Source organism: Rhipicephalus microplus, chromosome 2 (genome assembly GCF_043290135.1).
Source record: "Rhipicephalus microplus isolate Deutch F79 chromosome 2, USDA_Rmic, whole genome shotgun sequence".
In the NCBI taxonomy this organism is placed as follows: Eukaryota; Metazoa; Arthropoda; class Arachnida; order Ixodida; family Ixodidae; genus Rhipicephalus; species Rhipicephalus microplus.
In genome coordinates this window covers 217,340,046-217,362,869 of record NC_134701.1, presented here as the reverse complement: position 1 = coordinate 217,362,869, position 22,824 = coordinate 217,340,046, and the positions used below count along the sequence as shown (strand labels likewise).

At 44.8% G+C, this 22,824-nt stretch overlaps 2 long non-coding RNA genes across 2 annotated transcripts; one reads left to right on the top strand and one right to left on the bottom strand.

The window, feature by feature from the left end:
* Nucleotides 1-457: 457 nt before the first annotated feature.
* LOC142774897 (uncharacterized) lies at nucleotides 458-8,357 on the bottom strand. The gene is made up of 3 exons (XR_012886580.1): nucleotides 7,583-8,357; nucleotides 4,976-5,747; nucleotides 458-3,141 (listed from the first exon to the last, which is right to left on the bottom strand). It is a non-coding gene; the product is annotated as an uncharacterized LOC142774897 (long non-coding RNA).
* Nucleotides 8,358-8,463: 106 nt separating this feature from the next.
* Nucleotides 8,464-16,479, top strand: LOC142774891 (uncharacterized). The gene is made up of 3 exons (XR_012886579.1): nucleotides 8,464-9,348; nucleotides 11,183-11,954; nucleotides 13,789-16,479. It is a non-coding gene; the product is annotated as an uncharacterized LOC142774891 (long non-coding RNA).
* The last annotated feature ends 6,345 nt before the right edge of the window (nucleotides 16,480-22,824 follow it).

Sequence of the window (22,824 nt, the reverse complement as noted above, 5' to 3'; positions counted from 1 at the left end):
TTCGCATATTTTAGGCTTTTTATTGTTCACTAATTTTAAAACTCACACGCTTTACATAGGCTTGTTTTACACATTTTTACATGTTCTTTAAATAAGCATGTTTTACATATGTTCTGCAAATGCATGTTTTACTGACGTACGAGATTCGTCTCGAGGCACATAGCGAGGAAAATATACGTCAGGATGCTGATCTCATCAAACTCTGTGGGTTTTTACATAGCAATGTCAAAGTATCGTTATGAAGTAGTTTGTATTTGCAGGTTGTGAATTGAGCTTGATTACTTAGGCTACGTTAACGTGCGCTTAAATTAAAGTACACGGTTTTTTTTTTTTGGATTTGGCCATCGAAGACGAGTTCTCGTGTTAAGAGCGCAAAACTGCGATTCGGCCTAGTTGGAATCTATCCATCCTGAAAATGTATGCGCAGGCGAACAAGGACAAAGAAAGGAATACAAACTGGCGCAATCTAACAACTGATTTATTAATCGAAAAACATTGACTCTTTTTAACCCTCGGAACAGCGCTCCCTGGTGACCTAAAAAAAAACACACAATGCACTGCGCACTTACGACAACGATAACAAAAACATAAAAACGATAACAGTTTCATTGATTGACAGACAGGAGCGCGATTTCTTTTGTTAGTAAAGCTACTGAAGGGTGGCTAACACAGTTGTCTTTCTGCTTGTCTATATGATATGCCTCCATTATCTCCCTTGACGTCTTGTTTCTACTCCTATACAGCAAGGTAGTGTCGCCAAAGCAAGGAGAGCATGCGCACTCATTGCAATGCATTGCCAAATGGGTTACAGGCCGACCTTTCAGGCTTGACATATGCTCTCTTAGCCTCGTGTTAATGCACCTGCCAGTCTGCCCTATATATACACAACCGCATGATAAAGGTATGCAATACACCACACTGTGTGCACATTCAACAAACCTGAGCTTATGTCTTATGCTACATCTCTTATGTGCGTTGGTCCCTCTGTCGCATTGCTGGTTGACCAACGCGCACACTCCTCCTATTTTGTTTTTGGCCGAAAACACTACTTTCACATCATACTTTCCAGCCACCTTTTTTAATCTATGTGAAAGCCTATGTACATAAGGGACCGCTACTACCTTAGAGCTAGAACCAGTCATCCCACCTGTTTCCAAACATGGCGCCGTTTCCCGTCTGAGCTTCTTTAATAACCTAGTGCCTACGGCCAACATCACAGAGAATGGGTACCCCTCGTCCTGGAGCCTAGAGACCTGTTCATGAAACGACGCATGAACAGTATGGAAACAGGATTTAACCAATGCAGACCGAAAACAATTTGTTATAATTCCATTCTTGACCAGCTTAGAATGACATGAAGCGAAACTCATAAGCGGCTTTCCTGCCCTAGGCGAAAAGGTCCAACACACATGATCTGACAAAAAGTCCAGCTTCAAATCCAAAAACTGTAGCTTATTTTCAACCGGTACTTCTGAAGTAAATGTCAACCCCTTTCCTAGAGAATTAAAAGCATTCAATACCGAAACCCTGAAGTCCTCTTTGTGCACATCGCACCCCAACACCAAGTAGTCATCGACATACCTGAAGACCTTGTAGACTACACCTTGTAGGCAAAACGACAAATCTCTATCTATGCTGCCCATGAAAATGTCACTAAGGACCGGCGCTACCTTTGACCCAATGCATACCCCCTTCGCCTGGATGAACGTTTTATCCCCGAACCCCACGTGAGTGTTCTCTAAATAAAAGCTCAGAAGCTCAAGAAAAGACTCGACGGGCATACCACAGGTGTTGCGAAACGTCACTTCATTATTTTCTGTTATGCACTCTAGGACACAATGCATTAAAGGCACATGCGGCAACGAGTAATACAAGTCCTGAGCGTCAATGCTGATACCCCAACTGTTTTTTCTGTTATCTGATGCAAAAAAACCCGTGAGACCCTCAGAATTAGCCAGCAGAAAAGGGTCATTTACTTTCAACGACTTCAACATCTTTTGCAGATACCCCGCAACTAGCTTCTGCCACGCCCCTTTTTCTGAAACAATAGGCCTAAAAGGAACCTCCTGCTTATGGGTTTTTGCTGTGAAAAACACCTTCAATTCCAATCCCTTTGAATTCCCAACATCCGACGCAAGTTTTTCTAAGTTGCATTTCCTTAATAACTCGACAGCCTTCCTCTTCACGCTTTCTACATTCACATGACATTCTTTAAAGCACTTTTGAATTGCCGCAGAGGCTTTATCTACATACATAGTCTCCGGTAGAACAACCAAAAAACCTTCTTTGTCCGCTTGAACAACTCTTAAGTTGTTCTCAACCAAATAACTAGCAACCCGAGCGACATTACGGCAAGGCGTGGTGCTTACCGAAGCTTTGGCGACAACGTCCACACATTCCACTACACATCTGTCTTTTTCCTTTTCGGGTACTTGCCGGGCAATGTCTCTTGTGAGGGATAGCTTGTCCACAAGGTCAAGTCTAGGCTCCACACAGAACTTCGGTCCCAACCTCAGGACCTTTTGTTGGCGCTCTTCCACCACCGCATCACCCAGGAGTAGAAGGCCTCCCTTCGGCGGATCTCTCTTTTTCCTGGGCAAGCCCCGACGCACGTCATTCCACATGGCCTCAGTTAAAATGTTCGCTTGTCTACACCACTCGCGGAAGACCTTGACGTTTAGACGCCCATCAGAAACAGACGAACACGCCACTCTTAGGCAATCCTTGAAGTGCCTAACCTGTCTTCGGCTCTCTGATCGCAGAATCTTGCTGATTCTTCTCGCATGTCCTTCCGATGGAGGCAACCACCCGCACACAAGCAGAACTTCCATAGGGCACTGTGCATTCTTTAGGAACCAGCTCAGCTTGCGGGCTCTGCATTCGCAGACCGCGATAAACGGCACCAGAACCGCCGGGTTAGATAAGTCAAAGTTAGGACATGAAGAAAGAAGGCCGGATGAACTAGAAATAAACTGAAGCAAAACTGCGATTCGGCCTAGTTGGAATCTATCCATCCTGAAAATGTATGCGCAGGCGAACAAGGACAAAGAAAGGAATACAAACTGGCGCAATCTAACAACTGATTTATTAATCGAAAAACATTGACTCTTTTTAACCCTCGGAACAGCGCTCCCTGGTGACCTAAAAAAAAACACACAATGCACTGCGCACTTACGACAACGATAACAAAAACATAAAAACGATAACAGTTTCATTGATTGACAGACAGGAGCGCGATTTCTTTTGTTAGTAAAGCTACTGAAGGGTGGCTAACACAGTTGTCTTTCTGCTTGTCTATATGATATGCCTCCATTATCTCCCTTGACGTCTTGTTTCTACTCCTATACAGCAAGGTAGTGTCGCCAAAGCAAGGAGAGCATGCGCACTCATTGCAATGCATTGCCAAATGGGTTACAGGCCGACCTTTCAGGCTTGACATATGCTCTCTTAGCCTCGTGTTAATGCACCTGCCAGTCTGCCCTATATATACACAACCGCATGATAAAGGTATGCAATACACCACACTGTGTGCACATTCAACAAACCTGAGCTTATGTCTTATGCTACATCTCTTATGTGCGTTGGTCCCTCTGTCGCATTGCTGGTTGACCAACGCGCACACTCCTCCTATTTTGTTTTTGGCCGAAAACACTACTTTCACATCATACTTTCCAGCCACCTTTTTTAATCTATGTGAAAGCCTATGTACATAAGGGACCGCTACTACCTTAGAGCTAGAACCAGTCATCCCACCTGTTTCCAAACATGGCGCCGTTTCCCGTCTGAGCTTCTTTAATAACCTAGTGCCTACGGCCAACATCACAGAGAATGGGTACCCCTCGTCCTGGAGCCTAGAGACCTGTTCATGAAACGACGCATGAACAGTATGGAAACAGGATTTAACCAATGCAGACCGAAAACAATTTGTTATAATTCCATTCTTGACCAGCTTAGAATGACATGAAGCGAAACTCATAAGCGGCTTTCCTGCCCTAGGCGAAAAGGTCCAACACACATGATCTGACAAAAAGTCCAGCTTCAAATCCAAAAACTGTAGCTTATTTTCAACCGGTACTTCTGAAGTAAATGTCAACCCCTTTCCTAGAGAATTAAAAGCATTCAATACCGAAACCCTGAAGTCCTCTTTGTGCACATCGCACCCCAACACCAAGTAGTCATCGACATACCTGAAGACCTTGTAGACTACACCTTGTAGGCAAAACGACAAATCTCTATCTATGCCGCCCATGAAAATGTCACTAAGGACCGGCGCTACCTTTGACCCAATGCATACCCCCTTCGCCTGGATGAACGTTTTATCCCCGAACCCCACGTGAGTGTTCTCTAAATAAAAGCTCAGAAGCTCAAGAAAAGACTCGACGGGCATACCACAGGTGTTGCGAAACGTCACTTCATTATTTTCTGTTATGCACTCTAGGACACAATGCATTAAAGGCACATGCGGCAACGAGTAATACAAGTCCTGAGCGTCAATGCTGATACCCCAACTGTTTTTTCTGTTATCTGATGCAAAAAACCCCGTGAGACCCTCAGAATTAGCCAGCAGAAAAGGGTCATTTACTTTCAACGACTTCAACATCTTTTGCAGATACCCCGCAACTAGCTTCTGCCACGCCCCTTTTTCTGAAACAATAGGCCTAAAAGGAACCTCCTGCTTATGGGTTTTTGCTGTGAAAAACACCTTCAATTCCAATCCCTTTGAATTCCCAACATCCGACGCAAGTTTTTCTAAGTTGCATTTCCTTAATAACTCGACAGCCTTCCTCTTCACGCTTTCTACATTCACATGACATTCTTTAAAGCACTTTTGAATTGCCGCAGAGGCTTTATCTACATACATAGTCTCCGGTAGAACAACCAAAAAACCTTCTTTGTCCGCTTGAACAACTCTTAAGTTGTTCTCAACCAAATAACTAGCAACCCGAGCGACATTACGGCAAGGCGTGGTGCTTACCGAAGCTTTGGCGACAACGTCCACACATTCCACTACACATCTGTCTTTTTCCTTTTCGGGTACTTGCCGGGCAATGTCTCTTGTGAGGGATAGCTTGTCCACAAGGTCAAGTCTAGGCTCCACACAGAACTTCGGTCCCAACCTCAGGACCTTTTGTTGGCGCTCTTCCACCACCGCATCACCCAGGAGTAGAAGGCCTCCCTTCGGCGGATCTCTCTTTTTCCTGGGCAAGCCCCGACGCACGTCATTCCACATGGCCTCAGTTAAAATGTTCGCTTGTCTACACCACTCGCGGAAGACCTTGACGTTTAGACGCCCATCAGAAACAGACGAACACGCCACTCTTAGGCAATCCTTGAAGTGCCTAACCTGTCTTCGGCTCTCTGATCGCAGAATCTTGCTGATTCTTCTCGCATGTCCTTCCGATGGAGGCAACCACCCGCACACAAGCAGAACTTCCATAGGGCACTGTGCATTCTTTAGGAACCAGCTCAGCTTGCGGGCTCTGCATTCGCAGACCGCGATAAACGGCACCAGAACCGCCGGGTTAGATAAGTCAAAGTTAGGACATGAAGAAAGAAGGCCGGATGAACTAGAAATAAACTGAAGCAAAACTGCGATTCGGCCTAGTTGGAATCTATCCATCCTGAAAATGTATGCGCAGGCGAACAAGGACAAAGAAAGGAATACAAACTGGCGCAATCTAACAACTGATTTATTAATCGAAAAACATTGACTCTTTTTAACCCTCGGAACAGCGCTCCCTGGTGACCTAAAAAAAAAACACACAATGCACTGCGCACTTACGACAACGATAACAAAAACATAAAAACGATAACAGTTTCATTTATTGACAGACAGGAGCGCGATTTCTTTTGTTAGTAAAGCTACTGAAGGGTGGCTAACACAGTTGTCTTTCTGCTTGTCTATATGATATGCCTCCATTATCTCCCTTGACGTCTTGTTTCTACTCCTATACAGCAAGGTAGTGTCGCCAAAGCAAGGAGAGCATGCGCACTCATTGCAATGCATTGCCAAATGGGTTACAGGCCGACCTTTCAGGCTTGACATATGCTCTCTTAGCCTCGTGTTAATGCACCTGCCAGTCTGCCATATATATACACAACCGCATGATAAAGGTATGCAATACACCACACTGTGTGCACATTCAACAAACCTGAGCTTATGTCTTATGCTACATCTCTTATGTGCGTTGGTCCCTCTGTCGCATTGCTGGTTGACCAACGCGCACACTCCTCCTATTTTGTTTTTGGCCGAAAACACTACTTTCACATCATACTTTCCAGCCACCTTTTTTAATCTATGTGAAAGCCTATGTACATAAGGGACCGCTACTACCTTAGAGCTAGAACCAGTCATCCCACCTGTTTCCAAACATGGCGCCGTTTCCCGTCTGAGCTTCTTTAATAACCTAGTGCCTACGGCCAACATCACAGAGAATGGGTACCCCTCGTCCTGGAGCCTAGAGACCTGTTCATGAAACGACGCATGAACAGTATGGAAACAGGATTTAACCAATGCAGACCGAAAACAATTTGTTATAATTCCATTCTTGACCAGCTTAGAATGACATGAAGCGAAACTCATAAGCGGCTTTCCTGCCCTAGGCGAAAAGGTCCAACACACATGATCTGACAAAAAGTCCAGCTTCAAATCCAAAAACTGTAGCTTATTTTCAACCGGTACTTCTGAAGTAAATGTCAACCCCTTTCCTAGAGAATTAAAAGCATTCAATACCGAAACCCTGAAGTCCTCTTTGTGCACATCGCACCCCAACACCAAGTAGTCATCGACATACCTGAAGACCTTGTAGACTACACCTTGTAGGCAAAACGACAAATCTCTATCTATGCTGCCCATGAAAATGTCACTAAGGACCGGCGCTACCTTTGACCCAATGCATACCCCCTTCGCCTGGATGAACGTTTTATCCCCGAACCCCACGTGAGTGTTCTCTAAATAAAAGCTCAGAAGCTCAAGAAAAGACTCGACGGGCATACCACAGGTGTTGCGAAACGTCACTTCATTATTTTCTGTTATGCACTCTAGGACACAATGCATTAAAGGCACATGCGGCAACGAGTAATACAAGTCCTGAGCGTCAATGCTGATACCCCAACTGTTTTTTCTGTTATCTGATGCAAAAAACCCCGTGAGACCCTCAGAATTAGCCAGCAGAAAAGGGTCATTTACTTTCAACGACTTCAACATCTTTTGCAGATACCCCGCAACTAGCTTCAGCCACGCCCCTTTTTCTGAAACAATAGGCCTAAAAGGAACCTCCTGCTTATGGGTTTTTGCTGTGAAAAACACCTTCAATTCCAATCCCTTTGAATTCCCAACATCCGACGCAAGTTTTTCTAAGTTGCATTTCCTTAATAACTCGACAGCCTTCCTCTTCACGCTTTCTACATTCACATGACATTCTTTAAAGCACTTTTGAATTGCCGCAGAGGCTTTATCTACATACATAGTCTCCGGTAGAACAACCAAAAAACCTTCTTTGTCCGCTTGAACAACTCTTAAGTTGTTCTCAACCAAATAACTAGCAACCCGAGCGACATTACGGCAAGGCGTGGTGCTTACCGAAGCTTTGGCGACAACGTCCACACATTCCACTACACATCTGTCTTTTTCCTTTTCGGGTACTTGCCGGGCAATGTCTCTTGTGAGGGATAGCTTGTCCACAAGGTCAAGTCTAGGCTCCACACAGAACTTCGGTCCCAACCTCAGGACCTTTTGTTGGCGCTCTTCCACCACCGCATCACCCAGGAGTAGAAGGCCTCCCTTCGGCGGATCTCTCTTTTTCCTGGGCAAGCCCCGACGCACGTCATTCCACATGGCCTCAGTTAAAATGTTCGCTTGTCTACACCACTCGCGGAAGACCTTGACGTTTAGACGCCCATCAGAAACAGACGAACACGCCACTCTTAGGCAATCCTTGAAGTGCCTAACCTGTCTTCGGCTCTCTGATCGCAGAATCTTGCTGATTCTTCTCGCATGTCCTTCCGATGGAGGCAACCACCCGCACACAAGCAGAACTTCCATAGGGCACTGTGCATTCTTTAGGAACCAGCTCAGCTTGCGGGCTCTGCATTCGCAGACCGCGATAAACGGCACCAGAACCGCCGGGTTAGATAAGTCAAAGTTAGGACATGAAGAAAGAAGGCCGGATGAACTAGAAATAAACTGAAGCAAAACTGCGATTCGGCCTAGTTGGAATCTATCCATCCTGAAAATGTATGCGCAGGCGAACAAGGACAAAGAAAGGAATACAAACTGGCGCAATCTAACAACTGATTTATTAATCGAAAAACATTGACTCTTTTTAACCCTCGGAACAGCGCTCCCTGGTGACCTAAAAAAAAACACACAATGCACTGCGCACTTACGAGGCATATCATATAGACATATCATATCATATAGACAAGCAGAAAGACAACTGTGTTAGCCACCCTTCAGTAGCTTTACTAACAAAAGAAATCGCGCTCCTGTCTGTCAATCAATGAAACTGTTATCGTTTTTATGTTTTTGTTATCGTTGTCGTAAGTGCGCAGTGCATTGTGTGTTTTTTTTTTAGGTCACCAGGGAGCGCTGTTCCGAGGGTTAAAAAGAGTCAATGTTTTTCGATTAATAAATCAGTTGTTAGATTGCGCCAGTTTGTATTCCTTTCTTTGTCCTTGTTCGCCTGCGCATACATTTTCAGGATGGATAGATTCCAACTAGGCCGAATCGCAGTTTTGCTTCAGTTTATTTCTAGTTCATCCGGCCTTCTTTCTTCATGTCCTAACTTTGACTTATCTAACCCGGCGGTTCTGGTGCCGTTTATCGCGGTCTGCGAATGCAGAGCCCGCAAGCTGAGCTGGTTCCTAAAGAATGCACAGTGCCCTATGGAAGTTCTGCTTGTGTGCGGGTGGTTGCCTCCATCGGAAGGACATGCGAGAAGAATCAGCAAGATTCTGCGATCAGAGAGCCGAAGACAGGTTAGGCACTTCAAGGATTGCCTAAGAGTGGCGTGTTCGTCTGTTTCTGATGGGCGTCTAAACGTCAAGGTCTTCCGCGAGTGGTGTAGACAAGCGAACATTTTAACTGAGGCCATGTGGAATGACGTGCGTCGGGGCTTGCCCAGGAAAAAGAGAGATCCGCCGAAGGGAGGCCTTCTACTCCTGGGTGATGCGGTGGTGGAAGAGCGCCAACAAAAGGTCCTGAGGTTGGGACCGAAGTTCTGTGTGGAGCCTAGACTTGACCTTGTGGACAAGCTATCCCTCACAAGAGACATTGCCCGGCAAGTACCCGAAAAGGAAAAAGACAGATGTGTAGTGGAATGTGTGGACGTTGTCGCCAAAGCTTCGGTAAGCACCACGCCTTGCCGTAATGTCGCTCGGGTTGCTAGTTATTTGGTTGAGAACAACTTAAGAGTTGTTCAAGCGGACAAAGAAGGTTTTTTGGTTGTTCTACCGGAGACTATGTATGTAGATAAAGCCTCTGCGGCAATTCAAAAGTGCTTTAAAGAATGTCATGTGAATGTAGAAAGCGTGAAGAGGAAGGCTGTCGAGTTATTAAGGAAATGCAACTTAGAAAAACTTGCGTCGGATGTTGGGAATTCAAAGGGATTGGAATTGAAGGTGTTTTTCACAGCAAAAACCCATAAGCAGGAGGTTCCTTTTAGGCCTATTGTTTCAGAAAAAGGGGCGTGGCAGAAGCTAGTTGCGGGGTATCTGCAAAAGATGTTGAAGTCGTTGAAAGTAAATGACCCTTTTCTGCTGGCTAATTCTGAGGGTCTCACGGGGTTTTTTGCATCAGATAACAGAAAAAACAGTTGGGGTATCAGCATTGACGCTCAGGACTTGTATTACTCGTTGCCGCATGTGCCTTTAATGCATTGTGTCCTAGAGTGCATAACAGAAAATAATGAAGTGACGTTTCGCAACACCTGTGGTATGCCCGTCGAGTCTTTTCTTGAGCTTCTGAGCTTTTATTTAGAGAACACTCACGTGGGGTTCGGGGATAAAACGTTCATCCAGGCGAAGGGGGTATGCATTGGGTCAAAGGTAGCGCCGGTCCTTAGTGACATTTTCATGGGCAGCATAGATAGAGATTTGTCGTTTTGCCTACAAGGTGTAGTCTACAAGGTCTTCAGGTATGTCGATGACTACTTGGTGTTGGGGTGCGATGTGCACAAAGAGGACTTCAGGGTTTCGGTATTGAATGCTTTTAATTCTCTAGGAAAGGGGTTGACATTTACTTCAGAAGTACCGGTTGAAAATAAGCTACAGTTTTTGGATTTGAAGCTGGACTTTTTGTCAGATCATGTGTGTTGGACCTTTTCGCCTAGGGCAGGAAAGCCGCTTATGAGTTTCGCTTCATGTCATTCTAAGCTGGTCAAGAATGGAATTATAACAAATTGTTTTCGGTCTGCATTGGTTAAATCCTGTTTCCATACTGTTCATGCGTCGTTTCATGAACAGGTCTCTAGGCTCCAGGACGAGGGGTACCCATTCTCTGTGATGTTGGCCGTAGGCACTAGGTTATTAAAGAAGCTCAGACGGGAAACGGCGCCATGTTTGGAAACAGGTGGGATGACTGGTTCTAGCTCTAAGGTAGTAGCGGTCCCTTATGTACATAGGCTTTCACATAGATTAAAAAAGGTGGCTGGAAAGTATGATGTGAAAGTAGTGTTTTCGGCCAAAAACAAAATAGGAGGAGTGTGCGCGTTGGTCAACCAGCAATGCGACAGAGGGACCAACGCACATAAGAGATGTAGCATAAGACATAAGCTCAGGTTTGTTGAATGTGCACACAGTGTGGTGTATTGCATACCTTTATCATGCGGTTGTGTATATATAGGGCAGACTGGCAGGTGCATTAACACGAGGCTAAGAGAGCATATGTCAAGCCTGAAAGGTCGGCCTGTAACCCATTTGGCAATGCATTGCAATGAGTGCGCATGCTCTCCTTGCTTTGGCGACACTACCTTGCTGTATAGGAGTAGAAACAAGACGTCATGGGAGATAATGGAGGCATATCATATAGACAAGCAGAAAGACAACTGTGTTAGCCACCCTTCAGTAGCTTTACTAACAAAAGAAATCGCGCTCCTGTCTGTCAATCAATGAAACTGTTATCGTTTTTATGTTTTTGTTATCGTTGTCGTAAGTGCGCAGTGCATTGTGTGTTTTTTTTTAGGTCACCAGGGAGCGCTGTTCCGAGGGTTAAAAAGAGTCAATGTTTTTCGATTAATAAATCAGTTGTTAGATTGCGCCAGTTTGTATTCCTTTCTTTGTCCTTGTTCGCCTGCGCATACATTTTCAGGATGGATAGATTCCAACTAGGCCGAATCGCAGTTTTGCTTCAGTTTATTTCTAGTTCATCCGGCCTTCTTTCTTCATGTCCTAACTTTGACTTATCTAACCCGGCGGTTCTGGTGCCGTTTATCGCGGTCTGCGAATGCAGAGCCCGCAAGCTGAGCTGGTTCCTAAAGAATGCACAGTGCCCTATGGAAGTTCTGCTTGTGTGCGGGTGGTTGCCTCCATCGGAAGGACATGCGAGAAGAATCAGCAAGATTCTGCGATCAGAGAGCCGAAGACAGGTTAGGCACTTCAAGGATTGCCTAAGAGTGGCGTGTTCGTCTGTTTCTGATGGGCGTCTAAACGTCAAGGTCTTCCGCGAGTGGTGTAGACAAGCGAACATTTTAACTGAGGCCATGTGGAATGACGTGCGTCGGGGCTTGCCCAGGAAAAAGAGAGATCCGCCGAAGGGAGGCCTTCTACTCCTGGGTGATGCGGTGGTGGAAGAGCGCCAACAAAAGGTCCTGAGGTTGGGACCGAAGTTCTGTGTGGAGCCTAGACTTGACCTTGTGGACAAGCTATCCCTCACAAGAGACATTGCCCGGCAAGTACCCGAAAAGGAAAAAGACAGATGTGTAGTGGAATGTGTGGACGTTGTCGCCAAAGCTTCGGTAAGCACCACGCCTTGCCGTAATGTCGCTCGGGTTGCTAGTTATTTGGTTGAGAACAACTTAAGAGTTGTTCAAGCGGACAAAGAAGGTTTTTTGGTTGTTCTACCGGAGACTATGTATGTAGATAAAGCCTCTGCGGCAATTCAAAAGTGCTTTAAAGAATGTCATGTGAATGTAGAAAGCGTGAAGAGGAAGGCTGTCGAGTTATTAAGGAAATGCAACTTAGAAAAACTTGCGTCGGATGTTGGGAATTCAAAGGGATTGGAATTGAAGGTGTTTTTCACAGCAAAAACCCATAAGCAGGAGGTTCCTTTTAGGCCTATTGTTTCAGAAAAAGGGGCGTGGCAGAAGCTAGTTGCGGGGTATCTGCAAAAGATGTTGAAGTCGTTGAAAGTAAATGACCCTTTTCTGCTGGCTAATTCTGAGGGTCTCACGGGGTTTTTTGCATCAGATAACAGAAAAAACAGTTGGGGTATCAGCATTGACGCTCAGGACTTGTATTACTCGTTGCCGCATGTGCCTTTAATGCATTGTGTCCTAGAGTGCATAACAGAAAATAATGAAGTGACGTTTCGCAACACCTGTGGTATGCCCGTCGAGTCTTTTCTTGAGCTTCTGAGCTTTTATTTAGAGAACACTCACGTGGGGTTCGGGGATAAAACGTTCATCCAGGCGAAGGGGGTATGCATTGGGTCAAAGGTAGCGCCGGTCCTTAGTGACATTTTCATGGGCAGCATAGATAGAGATTTGTCGTTTTGCCTACAAGGTGTAGTCTACAAGGTCTTCAGGTATGTCGATGACTACTTGGTGTTGGGGTGCGATGTGCACAAAGAGGACTTCAGGGTTTCGGTATTGAATGCTTTTAATTCTCTAGGAAAGGGGTTGACATTTACTTCAGAAGTACCGGTTGAAAATAAGCTACAGTTTTTGGATTTGAAGCTGGACTTTTTGTCAGATCATGTGTGTTGGACCTTTTCGCCTAGGGCAGGAAAGCCGCTTATGAGTTTCGCTTCATGTCATTCTAAGCTGGTCAAGAATGGAATTATAACAAATTGTTTTCGGTCTGCATTGGTTAAATCCTGTTTCCATACTGTTCATGCGTCGTTTCATGAACAGGTCTCTAGGCTCCAGGACGAGGGGTACCCATTCTCTGTGATGTTGGCCGTAGGCACTAGGTTATTAAAGAAGCTCAGACGGGAAACGGCGCCATGTTTGGAAACAGGTGGGATGACTGGTTCTAGCTCTAAGGTAGTAGCGGTCCCTTATGTACATAGGCTTTCACATAGATTAAAAAAGGTGGCTGGAAAGTATGATGTGAAAGTAGTGTTTTCGGCCAAAAACAAAATAGGAGGAGTGTGCGCGTTGGTCAACCAGCAATGCGACAGAGGGACCAACGCACATAAGAGATGTAGCATAAGACATAAGCTCAGGTTTGTTGAATGTGCACACAGTGTGGTGTATTGCATACCTTTATCATGCGGTTGTGTATATATAGGGCAGACTGGCAGGTGCATTAACACGAGGCTAAGAGAGCATATGTCAAGCCTGAAAGGTCGGCCTGTAACCCATTTGGCAATGCATTGCAATGAGTGCGCATGCTCTCCTTGCTTTGGCGACACTACCTTGCTGTATAGGAGTAGAAACAAGACGTCAAGGGAGATAATGGAGGCATATCATATAGACAAGCAGAAAGACAACTGTGTTAGCCACCCTTCAGTAGCTTTACTAACAAAAGAAATCGCGCTCCTGTCTGTCAATCAATGAAACTGTTATCGTTTTTATGTTTTTGTTATCGTTGTCGTAAGTGCGCAGTGCATTGTGTGTTTTTTTTTAGGTCACCAGGGAGCGCTGTTCCGAGGGTTAAAAAGAGTCAATGTTTTTCGATTAATAAATCAGTTGTTAGATTGCGCCAGTTTGTATTCCTTTCTTTGTCCTTGTTCGCCTGCGCATACATTTTCAGGATGGATAGATTCCAACTAGGCCGAATCGCAGTTTTGCTTCAGTTTATTTCTAGTTCATCCGGCCTTCTTTCTTCATGTCCTAACTTTGACTTATCTAACCCGGCGGTTCTGGTGCCGTTTATCGCGGTCTGCGAATGCAGAGCCCGCAAGCTGAGCTGGTTCCTAAAGAATGCACAGTGCCCTATGGAAGTTCTGCTTGTGTGCGGGTGGTTGCCTCCATCGGAAGGACATGCGAGAAGAATCAGCAAGATTCTGCGATCAGAGAGCCGAAGACAGGTTAGGCACTTCAAGGATTGCCTAAGAGTGGCGTGTTCGTCTGTTTCTGATGGGCGTCTAAACGTCAAGGTCTTCCGCGAGTGGTGTAGACAAGCGAACATTTTAACTGAGGCCATGTGGAATGACGTGCGTCGGGGCTTGCCCAGGAAAAAGAGAGATCCGCCGAAGGGAGGCCTTCTACTCCTGGGTGATGCGGTGGTGGAAGAGCGCCAACAAAAGGTCCTGAGGTTGGGACCGAAGTTCTGTGTGGAGCCTAGACTTGACCTTGTGGACAAGCTATCCCTCACAAGAGACATTGCCCGGCAAGTACCCGAAAAGGAAAAAGACAGATGTGTAGTGGAATGTGTGGACGTTGTCGCCAAAGCTTCGGTAAGCACCACGCCTTGCCGTAATGTCGCTCGGGTTGCTAGTTATTTGGTTGAGAACAACTTAAGAGTTGTTCAAGCGGACAAAGAAGGTTTTTTGGTTGTTCTACCGGAGACTATGTATGTAGATAAAGCCTCTGCGGCAATTCAAAAGTGCTTTAAAGAATGTCATGTGAATGTAGAAAGCGTGAAGAGGAAGGCTGTCGAGTTATTAAGGAAATGCAACTTAGAAAAACTTGCGTCGGATGTTGGGAATTCAAAGGGATTGGAATTGAAGGTGTTTTTCACAGCAAAAACCCATAAGCAGGAGGTTCCTTTTAGGCCTATTGTTTCAGAAAAAGGGGCGTGGCAGAAGCTAGTTGCGGGGTATCTGCAAAAGATGTTGAAGTCGTTGAAAGTAAATGACCCTTTTCTGCTGGCTAATTCTGAGGGTCTCACGGGGTTTTTTGCATCAGATAACAGAAAAAACAGTTGGGGTATCAGCATTGACGCTCAGGACTTGTATTACTCGTTGCCGCATGTGCCTTTAATGCATTGTGTCCTAGAGTGCATAACAGAAAATAATGAAGTGACGTTTCGCAACACCTGTGGTATGCCCGTCGAGTCTTTTCTTGAGCTTCTGAGCTTTTATTTAGAGAACACTCACGTGGGGTTCGGGGATAAAACGTTCATCCAGGCGAAGGGGGTATGCATTGGGTCAAAGGTAGCGCCGGTCCTTAGTGACATTTTCATGGGCAGCATAGATAGAGATTTGTCGTTTTGCCTACAAGGTGTAGTCTACAAGGTCTTCAGGTATGTCGATGACTACTTGGTGTTGGGGTGCGATGTGCACAAAGAGGACTTCAGGGTTTCGGTATTGAATGCTTTTAATTCTCTAGGAAAGGGGTTGACATTTACTTCAGAAGTACCGGTTGAAAATAAGCTACAGTTTTTGGATTTGAAGCTGGACTTTTTGTCAGATCATGTGTGTTGGACCTTTTCGCCTAGGGCAGGAAAGCCGCTTATGAGTTTCGCTTCATGTCATTCTAAGCTGGTCAAGAATGGAATTATAACAAATTGTTTTCGGTCTGCATTGGTTAAATCCTGTTTCCATACTGTTCATGCGTCGTTTCATGAACAGGTCTCTAGGCTCCAGGACGAGGGGTACCCATTCTCTGTGATGTTGGCCGTAGGCACTAGGTTATTAAAGAAGCTCAGACGGGAAACGGCGCCATGTTTGGAAACAGGTGGGATGACTGGTTCTAGCTCTAAGGTAGTAGCGGTCCCTTATGTACATAGGCTTTCACATAGATTAAAAAAGGTGGCTGGAAAGTATGATGTGAAAGTAGTGTTTTCGGCCAAAAACAAAATAGGAGGAGTGTGCGCGTTGGTCAACCAGCAATGCGACAGAGGGACCAACGCACATAAGAGATGTAGCATAAGACATAAGCTCAGGTTTGTTGAATGTGCACACAGTGTGGTGTATTGCATACCTTTATCATGCGGTTGTGTATATATAGGGCAGACTGGCAGGTGCATTAACACGAGGCTAAGAGAGCATATGTCAAGCCTGAAAGGTCGGCCTGTAACCCATTTGGCAATGCATTGCAATGAGTGCGCATGCTCTCCTTGCTTTGGCGACACTACCTTGCTGTATAGGAGTAGAAACAAGACGTCAAGGGAGATAATGGAGGCATATCATATAGACAAGCAGAAAGACAACTGTGTTAGCCACCCTTCAGTAGCTTTACTAACAAAAGAAATCGCGCTCCTGTCTGTCAATCAATGAAACTGTTATCGTTTTTATGTTTTTGTTATCGTTGTCGTAAGTGCGCAGTGCATTGTGTGTTTTTTTTTTTTTTTTAGGTCACCAGGGAGCGCTGTTCCGAGGGTTAAAAAGAGTCAATGTTTTTCGATTAATAAATCAGTTGTTAGATTGCGCCAGTTTGTATTCCTTTCTTTGTCCTTGTTCGCCTGCGCATACATTTTCAGGATGGTTAAGAGCGCGACACCTGAGCCAGTAGACTGCCACGGTAAGTAAAAGCCACACTGTCAGATATTAAAAGTCATTTTCAGCTAGAAATTTGTGCCACATGATAAGTCCGTAAAAGAGTATTCGGTAATGATTTCTGTATTTGTGTTCATCGTTTCTGCAAAGAATTGAGTAACGATAATTGAGAGAGTCTCGACGCTCTCAGTTAATTTCTGTTTGTATTTGTTTTGTGGTACTCTTGTATTTTGCATTGCTTATCTCTACTCGTCATGGTTGCAGCGTTGCCTACTGATCCCTGCACCCTGAGTCCAAGTGTTCGTCATTGAAACTATGCGGGTGCGTACCAACTAGAGCTTATGTTTAAAACTTGAGTGGAAAGCCTAATGAAACAGACATTGGCAACACAATCACGAGGACGCAAGGACGGCGTGAATGTAGAGTTTCTTATAAATTCACTAGAGGCTATTCTGGCGCCAGTTTCTATGGAAGCTTCAACGCATGGCGCTTCAGCCAGCTTTGGTATGATGGGTACTACACATATTTGTCTAATGCCCCGCCGCGGTGGTCTAGTGGCTAAGGTACTCGGCTGCTGACCCGCAGGGCGCGTGTTCGAATCCCGGCTGCGGCGACTGCATTTCCGATGGAGGCGGAAATGTTGTAGGCCCGTGTGCTCAGATTTGGTTGCACGTTAAAGAACCCCAGGTGGTCTAAATTGCCGGAGCCCTTCACTACGGCGTCTCTCATAATCATATAGTGGTTTCGGGACGTTAAACCCCACATATCAATCAATCAATCAATTAATCAATCAATCAATCAACATATTTGTCTAATCTTCGTTCTTTCGGCTTCGTTTAGCTCCATGTGACCCACATTAGCTTTGTCGCAAGGCGAAACTCCCCAACAAATGTTTAACAGTTTCACTGCACCCCCGTGACCTTTTTAGGACGACCAATTTGAATCGGCTCATCAATTTCCCAACAATTCACTCCTTTATCTGCAACGAACACCAAAACGCAACAGTAAAGAATGTCACAGGCATTTTCGAAGCTGAAAGCACGGGGATCAATCGAATTTGTGTGTATACTGCTCGTCATTCCTATGGTGGCTGAACGATCGCAGCGCCAGATTGATTGATTGATTTGTGGGGTTTAACGTCCCAAAACCACCATATGATTATGAGAGACGCCGTAGTGGAGGGCTCCGAAAATTTAGACCACCTGGGGTTCTTTGACGTGCACACGGGCCTACAACATTTCCGCCTCCATCGTAAATGCAGCCGCCGCAGCCGGGATTCGAACCCGCGCCCTGCGGGTCAGCAGCCGAGTACCTTAGCCACTAGACCACCGCGGCGAAGTGCGCAGCGCCAGAGCTTCCTCTACTAAATATTGTATGAAATTTTATGGGTGTGACGAGGTAGAATGTGGGTGACAGGAACAGTGACGATAACAGAAAAGCAATCGTATTACGACATTGAATACGCAAGTTGTCCATGCATTCCGCAAGCGGAATCGAAAGTGCTGTTCTAAATGTGGCTATTTCAACTTGGACGACCTCGGTACTTCTAAAGAAAAAGAAAGAGAAACATCAACGCTACTTGGCACCCGAATTGCCAGAAGTAAACAAGAAAAGGTAAAGTGCTGCCCAGTGGCGGAATCTTTGATGAAGGCAAAAATGTTTGAGCCCCATGTATATAAATTTAAGTGTACGTTAAAGAACTCCAGCTGGTCGAAATTCTCGGAACCCTCCCCTATACGGCAGCCCTCCTGATCATATTGTGGTTTCAGGACGTTAAACTACAACAATTACCAAACCACTGCCCAGCGCAATTTTTCCACGTGTGTCAAGCAGCCTTCAACGAATGTTGACTCCTGTGAAGCAGATAGCATAACGGATTCTCTTTCCATCAAATAAATGCTTTAATGCGTCACATAATCTCAAACTTTCTGATTTATAGCGTTTTTCTTTCACAGCTTAGAATTTGGCTGATTTATTCTTATGTCTAGTTAAGGTCCATCATTTGGAATTGAGATAAGGTGTTTATACATGATTGCGTATTTTTAAATCAATGTCAATTGATAAGTAGACGTGCATTTCTTAGAATAAACGTTAGCTTGAGGTTACCACTCGTCTGGCCTTTTTTCCACTCAGGAAGTGTCGCCTGTACGGCCTCGTGCTCCTAAATCTACACCGTATCGCATTAGTGGTGCCTTCAGTCGCACAATGAGAAAGTCGAACACATAACCCGTCTTCGCGGTCTCCTTCCGTGTATGCTTTTCATGGCAGTACTTGCATGATTTCACTGCCTCAATTCGTACATGACTGATTCTAAAAATTTTCACAGCTGTCGATTCATCATGCAATAAACTAGTTCAATGACGCCATTTGGCGGTTACCTAGAACAGCTTTTAAGGTCCCCTTCAACAAAGCTATGTTAGCGTGAACTGACAACAGATACTATCGATGCTGAGGTTGACCTACAAATGACGACAAGCTATAAACTGCGTGACTATGCCCGCTTAATAATCGAACGACTCCCGAAGAATTGCGAGAGGACTGCATTTTTTGCTGGACGTTCATTATGAATGCAGTGCGCGACTATGTGAAAGTTAATATGTAATCTGTGCAAGGCTCAGTGGAGGCCTATTAGGAACACTGCAGAATGAAGGTTACCGATCGTGATTTTGTGACGCAGTGGAAACCATGCAGTTGATGGCTGTTACGACAACGGTGGTTATAAGGTGGGCACATTGAAAGGAATGAACGAATGCGCTCGCGGTAATATTAGGTCTTACGTTTCTCTTTCGCAAGCGCCAATCTCAAGCACAAATCGAAGTACAAAATTCATTACTCGTTCACTCTATTCAATGCCCATCTATGTAACAAGATGCAGCGTGATCAAATTAAAAGAAAACATTCAAGCGCGCTCACACTGTGTTTTGTATGTGAGATGATTATTCTTTTAAAAAAACACCGGTTTAGCTTGCCTAAAAACTTATATCAATGGGGGGTACATTCAAGAAAGCCATTTTTTCTCACTCTACATTGTACACAGGGCTTATAATTATAGGGATCTTTAGAGCATATATATAACAAGGCGTGTGTAACCAATGGGTTACTGTTAGGCTGACATCTAGAGGTGAGTCGCTAATCGCTTCAAAATAGCGTCATCAGCATTTCATGTTGGTCAAATGAATAATTAACGGTAGTTTAAAAAACGTGCTGACGTTCTTGCACATTTAGTTGCGCTTTAGTCATGCGTGGAAACGACTTTTACTTTCTGGAGTACCAAAACGTATAGGTGATTAGGGCAGAAGAAAACCACTGTTACATATAATTAGATAAAAAAAAGAGTTAAACTGTGCATGGAGGCGAATTTCAATTTTTTTCATGAACGTTTCTTCAACGCTCTGAACAATGGTGGCAAATGTCTCCAAACGATGGTCACTCCCCCACCACTTTCCACCCAATAATAATAATAATAATAATAATAATAATAATAATAATAATAATAATAATAATAATAATAATAATAATAATAATAATAACAGTGTAATTCTCTTGCTGTAGCAAGCACCGCCGAGTTTACATTTCCGGGCAGTTTTGAAAAGCCCTCATACCAAACATGTACTGTGCCCTTCGACCAAATGTAGTCTCGAATTTCTGCGAAAGTCAAAGCTTTCCCGTACGTCGTGTATCTAAACTTCTAACGATGACTTTACGTGATATTTAACTGCACAATTTCTGACCAAAGAAATCTGGAATAACTGATCCAATTTTTGTCTTTCTTGTGCTGTATGAATCAGTAAAGTGTTCGATCACTTTCAGCCGGCAGTGAAGAAGGGCGTGTTGGATGCATGAGATTGAAAATAAAACGCATAGCTAGCTGGTATACGCATTCATTCTGTAAAAGAAAAGGCGTACAAATAAGAACACATGTAGGAAGTCAGGACATAAAACAGGGGGAACTTCTATGCTTCGCCTTTAAGCGTGATAGTGATTTTGTGTTCGTAGTTCGTACTTCAAGCATTAAGTGTATGAAATCTTTTGGAACTTGCTATGCACCTACTGCGTGGTCTCAAGGGCGCCGTAGCGTGTGTGCACTAGTTAGTGGGTGACTGGCTTTAAACTATGAAGTCATTTAACATTCCCATGTACTGACGCGTGATGGCAAAGTACGCTTGTAGCACACAGTATTACGGCATTTTATGTTCTATTGTGAAGGATATGTAGATGACGCTTGCGTTTGTAGAGCACTGCATTTCCTAGCAGAGGAAGTTATTTGCACTGAATTCACAAGCAGCGGCATCGCCATGTAGTTAACAACTACTGGCGATGATTTCATGCATTAAAAAAAAAGCATAAGCGTGGCTATGTGCTTGAACATTCACTTGGCCCCGCAAACGACCCGGGTTCAATCCCCACTCAGACCACAATTTCTTTTGTTTTTTCACTTAATTTTCATTTTTTCTCTATTTCTTTCATCACGCAAAGTTGCCGATTTTTTGCTCACAACCAGCGATGCTGACACTCACGCCAAAATTTCCGAGAAGCGAGTTTTTAACGCTATAGCGATAAAAACTTTTGGTCTTCGTGATGTTCCGACTTCCGTCTTGTGTCCGTGTTTGCTAGCCCTGTCTTTTTTAGAATGCATGATATATTCAGGAAAGGTACATGAAGCCGTACATGCTTGAAACAACCAAAACATATTTAAAACACCCCATTCTGTAAGTATCATTGGGTTATGTTTTTTTTTTGAAATTGAAATAAATGTTACGTGGGAAAAATTATAACTCGTTTGTATTGATGTATAACAACGAGTGTTTCCCTTACTCAATATGTGGAGGCACGAGCCTGTTATAACCTAGACTGAGTGTTGTCACTGGAAGCTCGCCCAGACGCCGAGACGCTGGTTTGAAAGGCCCCTATAGCGATGACGCGCTGTCGCCAAGACACCTATAAGCAAGCCACTTGTCCGCATTCCACGTATATCTCTCTCCTTTCTCTCTCTCTTTTTGTCGGCTCGCGATAATCATTTTCTTGCGGTAGACGAGACGGCGCCACTCGTTCAATGTGTGTAAATGGCATGAATACAGATACGAGAGATAACGCTTGACGTGTCCGTGTTCCTTGTCAAAGGCGCAGCCTTGTACCGTGCCTCCACAGCACTCAGCTGAAACGGCGGATAACGCAGCTATCGACGAGCGCGTGTGTGTTTACGATTTCGATGTCAGCGTGACGTGTTTGCTCGCGTGCGTGCTTGTTTGGATGCACGTGAATGTTTGTGTACCGCCCTTGTTGGTTCACATCATCGGGAATGACCCGCGTATTCTATACAGAACGTTCTTCCACAAAGTCATGCACTTTGGCTCGATGAGCTGGTATGCAGCGCCAACCCTTGAAATAAGTGGTCGCTACACTTTTTAGACGCTCCACGAGTACTCCAACGAAGCGTCACTTCTTTACAGGTATATTCGTGGCGTTGTACTCATGTCGAGTTTATAGAGAGAGCGTCACGTGCCCACGATTCTGTGCACTTAACATAGCTCCTGTGCCTTCTCACGCTAGTCGTGACATTGAGACTTAATCACTAATGGCTTGGTTCTTTCGTCCAGAAACCACCGTCTAATTATGAAAGACGCCACGTGTTTAGGGATTCAGAAGTTTAGAGCAACTGTTTTTTTTTCTTAAAATATACAGTCGGACAAATCTTTAGCTTTTGCGCATGAGTGGCTGTTTTTTGTGTGTATCTTTGCCATACGTAGAACTGAATTAAGTTTCAAAAAAGGTGAGGAAAATAAAAGTGTATGCCCACGAAACACATGTTCATGAAGAACCTTTTTAAAACTTGGTTCTATAATATGGCGCTCACACTCAAAAAATGGCAGCATATCCACGGAGTCAATGATGGATAGCGGGGCGAAGCATCCGTCCGTCCATTCGTTCTTGCTTCCGTCCATCCGTGCGTGTGTCTGTTCGTGCGTCCGTTCTGCTTTCATCCATGCATCCGCTCCTGCGTCCGTCCATGCGTTCATCCGTCCGTGCAGCCATCCGTGCGCCCGTCCATGCATCTGTCTGTGTGTCCGTTCGTCCACCTATTCAACACTCCAAGTACCACCATCTTGCATCTTTTTATCATATATTCTTCATACAGAAGCACCGCCATCCAGCGGACATTCCAAGGACTGAACGAGAGGAGGCACACGCACACTTTCTTACGGCTTGCGCTTCGTGTCTACTTCGCACCTTTAACCACCTCGAGTTCATGGTATATACTATAGTGTTCACTGTATTACATG